General features: G+C 50.8%; 1 long non-coding RNA gene across 1 annotated transcript in view; it reads left to right on the top strand.

Moving 5' to 3' along the window:
- The window catches only part of LOC106813614, a 13,377-nt gene extending 9,427 nt beyond the window's left edge, over window positions 1–3,950 (top strand). Inside the window, exons 2-3 of the long non-coding RNA XR_001394488.1 lie at window positions 2,558–2,563; window positions 3,854–3,950. This is a non-coding gene — a long non-coding RNA (uncharacterized LOC106813614). The remainder of the gene's footprint in view (window positions 1–2,557; window positions 2,564–3,853) is intronic.
- Window positions 3,951–4,756: the final 806 nt, after the last annotated feature.

Genomic DNA, 4,756 nt, shown 5'->3' with positions numbered 1-4,756 from the left:
TTCCACCTCGGTCTCTAGGACCCACCTGTTCGCCCTCACTCTGCGGCGCGTGGAGTGATACATGTCACGCGGTTCTCTCGCCTCTTTGCGCCAACTCAGGCGTCACGCGCGCTGGGCTACCAGCGAGGCGTTCGCAACATGATACTCACAATAACAACAATCGCAACTAGGCGCAATGGTCAACCAATATTATGTAATACCAAACATTGGCCAATGCTGGTCGAGACAAGAAGGAAGGCGGCGATGAAGCCCGAGGCAGAGAAGGAGCTCGGAGCAAGTGGAGAAGGAGGAGAAAGAACGAATGATGGCCGATCAGTAGGGGCAGACGACAGGAGCATGAAGCAGGATTAAAGGGGCCAGAGCAGCCGACAGGATCTGGGGCAGATAGCAATAGCATGGGCATTGACGGCGGGAACAACATGAACGAGGACGGGGAGGTATGAAGATGGGAGCAGGGCGAGGAAGAAAGGTATAATGAGAAAAGACCTCGTGCAGAATGAGCAAGACCTCGTGCGACGCTTTCAACTACATAAATTAACCTAGAGAGCAGCAACATGTGTATAAAAGAAATGGGAGGGGAAGGAAGGACGAGAAAAAATGATGAGAAAGAGAGAGGAAGCGGGGAGGGATGGTGGGAGAGGAGAGAGATAAGAAAGCAGAGAGAGAGATCGAGAGAGAGAGGAGGAGATCGAGAATCAGAGAAAAAAGGGAAAGAGAGAAGAGGAGAGAGCAGAGGAAGAACAGCGCGATGTGAGCATCTCTACGTCTGTTTGCGACGTTGGTCTGCGGTATAATTTGAATCTCGATTTTGTTCGTTTCGGATTTTCGCTGTTACTCCACATCGAACAACCCATTCTGCCGTTAAATTAGACAGATCGCTTTTGAAAGGATTATCGTTGACGAGTGTGAAATGACGACGACGAGTTTCCATCTCGTCGATTCGCTTCCCGTGTGATCATCGGGGTGAGTTCCGAGAACATTGCCTTCTTGCCTACGATAAATGATTACAGTCGTTGTGGCGGACAATAGTTGGGCGGCGAAAAGCGAGGAAAAAGAAAGGAGAGAGCCAGGAGAGAGGAGAGAGAGAGTGTGGGAGAGGAGAGAGAGGAGAGAAGAAGATGAGAGGAGAGGTGAGGAGAGGAGTGGAGAAGAGGGAGAGAGAGAGAGAGAGAGAGAGAGAGAGAGAAAGAGAAAGAGAGAAATATAGAGGAGAGAAAGCAAACAAGAGATAGATAGATAGTTAGAGAGAGAGAGGGGGGAGAGAAGAACTGTGCAGGGTTAGAGAGAAATAGAAAGAAAAAAGAAAGAGAGAGCAGAGAGAGAAAAAGACGTCCCGCCGAACGATGCTGGTAGCCCACCCCGAAGCGAGAAGAGAGAAGAGAGATGACGGCGAGAGAGAGAGACGAGAGAAGAGAGAGGAGAGAGAGAGAGAGAGTAGATGATAGAGATTCGAGATAGAGATGACGATAGACGATGAGCAGAGAGAGAGAGAGACGAGGAAAGCGGTAGAGAGAGAAGGAGAGAGAGAAGGTGAGAGGGGAAAAACGAGAATTGACCCTAACTTCCTATACATGGAATGAGCGCTCGCATCGCGGCTTAGCCTTTAGGTCTCCTCAGTCGTCAGGCATGCAATTAGAGCTTGATGCGTTAAAGCTCGCCAGGGCGGCACTGCTCTCGTTCAGGCCTTATGCGAGTGCCGATGTCTACTTCCGGGACGTAGGAGCGAGGGTGCCCTACGGGGCAGCACTAATGTATAGGATTAGGTTGGGTTTGTCTATTATTCAGGCCGTAAGGAGTTAACTTTGCATATTTTGTCACGTGGTTTGTGTTTATTAACCATCAGATGTATCGCGATGTTCGTGACGTCACTTTCAGCTGCTATCGCCAAAGCTTGCTGTGCAAAAGTGTGAGCATGGTGAGTGGTGGGAGAAGGAGGAGGAGAGAATGCTGGTGGGAGAAGAGAGGAGCTGGTGGAGATGCTGGTGGAGAATGAGGGAAGGGAGAAGGGAGAAAGGTGGTGGAGGAAGGCAGGAGGGGAGAAATGGCTGGTGGAGAAGGAGGGAGGGAGAAGCTGCCGTGGGAGAATGAGGGAAGGGGAGAAAGGAAGAAGCGGGTGGAGAATAGAGGAGGGGGAGAGAAGATGAATTGAAGCGATGAGGGGGAAAGGGGGAGAAGGAGAGCGTGGTGGAGAAGTGAGGGGAGAAGTGGTGGAGAAGTGAGGGAAGGGGAAGAAGAGGAGAAAAGTGGGTTGGCAGAAGAGGGAGGGTGAGAAGCTGTCCGTGGAGAGGGAGGAGTGGGGAGAAGTGGTGGAGAGAGGGGTAGAAGCTAGTGGAGAAGGAGGGGAGAAGTGGTGGAGATGGAGGAAGCGCGAGAAGGGAAAAGGTGGTGGAGAATGGAGGATGGGGAGGAATGTGGCCCTGGAGAAGGAGCCGAGGGGGCAGAAGCTGGTGGAGAATGAAGAAAGGAAGAATGGAGAAGGTAGGAGGGAGGAATGGCTGTTTGCGAAGAAGGAGAAAGGGGAGAAGGGAGAGGTTGTGTGGAGAAAGGAGGAGGGGAGAAGTTGGTGGAGAAGAAGGCAAGGGGAGAATGGGCAGAAGGTTGGTGGAGAGGAGGAGGGCGAAGAAGCCTTGGTGGAGACAGCGGGAGGGGGACAGTGAGAAGGTTGTGGAGGAGGGGTAAGAGTTGGTTGGAGAAGGAGGAAGGGGAGAAGAGAGAACGTGGTGGAAGAGCGGGAGAATGCGGAGAATGAGTGTGAGAAGCGAGGAGGGGGAGAAGCTGGTGGAGAAGGAGGAAGGGGAGATGGAGGCTGCAATTCTCCCTGCCGCCCACTTGGGAGAAGGGAAGCTGGGTGGAGGAAGGCAGGGGAGAAGGCGGAAAAGCTGGTGGAGAAGGAGAAGGGGGAGAAGCTGGTGGAGAGAGGCAAGGGGAGAAGGAGGGGGAAAGTGGTAGAGATAGGAGGAGGCGAAGAAGGGAAGCTGTGGGAGAAGGAGGAGAAGCTGAGTGGAGAAGCGAGGAAGCTTACGACAGCTTTCTCCCTCTCCTTCCACCACTCCCTTCTCCCTCTTCTCCCTTTCCTCCTTCTCCATCAGCTTCTCCCCTCCTCCTTCTCCACCCAGCTTCTCCCCTCCTCCACCACCTTCTCCCTTTCCCCTTTCCTCCTTCTCCACCAGTCTTCTCCTTTCCTCCACCTTCTCTCCTCTCCCCCTCCTCCTTCTCACCAGCCTTCTCCCCTTCTCCTTCTCACCACCTTCTCTCTTCTCCCAAATCCCTCCTTCTCACAGCTTCTCTCCTCTTCCTTTTCCACCACCCTTTTCCTCCTCCCCTCTCCTTCTTCCACCAGGCTTCCCTTCTTCCTTCTCACCACCTTCTCCCTTCTCCCCTTCCTCTTCTCCACCAGCCTTCTCCCCTTCTTCCTTCTCCACCAGTCTTCCCCTTCTCCCTTCCTCTTCTCCACCAGCTTCTATCCCCCTCCTCCTTTCTCACCAGCATCTCCCGCTTCCTCCTTCTTCACCACGTCCTTCTCCCCTTCCTCATTCTCCACCAGCTTCTCCCCCTCCTCCTTATCACAAGCTTCTCTCCTCCTCATTTCTCACACCTCACCATGCCTTCACACTCTGCACATGAGATTGCTTTGGCGGCGATACAAGACTGGAATGACGGTCACGAACACGGATTACATCTGATTTGGTTTTAAACCAAACCAAACCACGTGACAAAAATATTCCAAATTTCTCCTGTGCACGTGCCTGAATATAGACAACCCCATAGGCTTAGGGTTTCAGCGGTTAGCCGTTAGGTTAGGGTATAGGATTAAGCGTTAGGGTTAGGGGTTAGCGACAAATTTTAAAGCCAGTCTAGGGCATAGAAGTATGACTGATGGTAATGACGGAATTGTACGAAAGTGACTAGTGCTGCCACGTAGCGGCACCTCCCTCTACGCCCGGGGGGAATGTGACACCCATGCGAGCGCATTGCAGCGCCACGTTGCATTGCGCCCCCTTTTTACAAACTCATGCTACCACTTCGCAAAAGCTTTACTATTATTTACAGTGGCGGAGCTCGGGGAAATCCAGCGAAGGCAATCAATGCGGCCGCAACTGTCGCAAGTTTGTTTTTCATTTTTTGTCGTCGTGCGACAAATTAGATGTTTAAGCTGAATATGCAAAAATTTATAAAACACAGATATTCGTAGAATTATGTATGTTTGCAAAGTATCCGAAAAATGTATGATTAAATAATTAAATAAAAACGTGTACACCGTTAATTATTTTAAAAGTCAAGTAAATGCGGACACAATCAGGTACTATTTCGTGTCACTATTTATCCAAAATTTTTATGAAATAATGGGTCGATTTTATTATGTTTTGCAAACTTTTATTAATGTAAAACCGTTTACGATAGGACAGGTGTAACGGGGCCGCTGTACCTGTGATAGTAAATTTAAGTCGTAATAAATTCTACGAAAAATCTGCTTGTGGCAGTGCGAGCAGCCAGAGCGAGGAAGCGCCATATTCTGTCGTGCGAGTTTGGCATCTCGCGGATCGGCGTGCGGTAAACGCCTGCGCTGCTGGGACTACTCAGACGTCATGGCAGCTGTTACATTTGGGAATGCGCGCGCGCTAGCATGCAAACGATAGATGACGCTGTTCGCTTTCCATTCTCGGTTTTCATTTTCGCTACAAGAGATTGATACATGTTGAGTAAGGCTCTCTCTGCTCTCTAGTTTATGAACTCACACAGATCAAATGTACGCTGC

The sequence above is a fragment of the Priapulus caudatus genome, unplaced genomic scaffold, assembly GCF_000485595.1.
Source record: "Priapulus caudatus unplaced genomic scaffold, Priapulus_caudatus-5.0.1 Scaffold799, whole genome shotgun sequence".
NCBI classification, from domain to species: Eukaryota; Metazoa; Priapulida; class Priapulimorpha; order Priapulimorphida; family Priapulidae; genus Priapulus; species Priapulus caudatus.
This window is presented reverse-complemented; position numbering and strand designations above follow the sequence as displayed.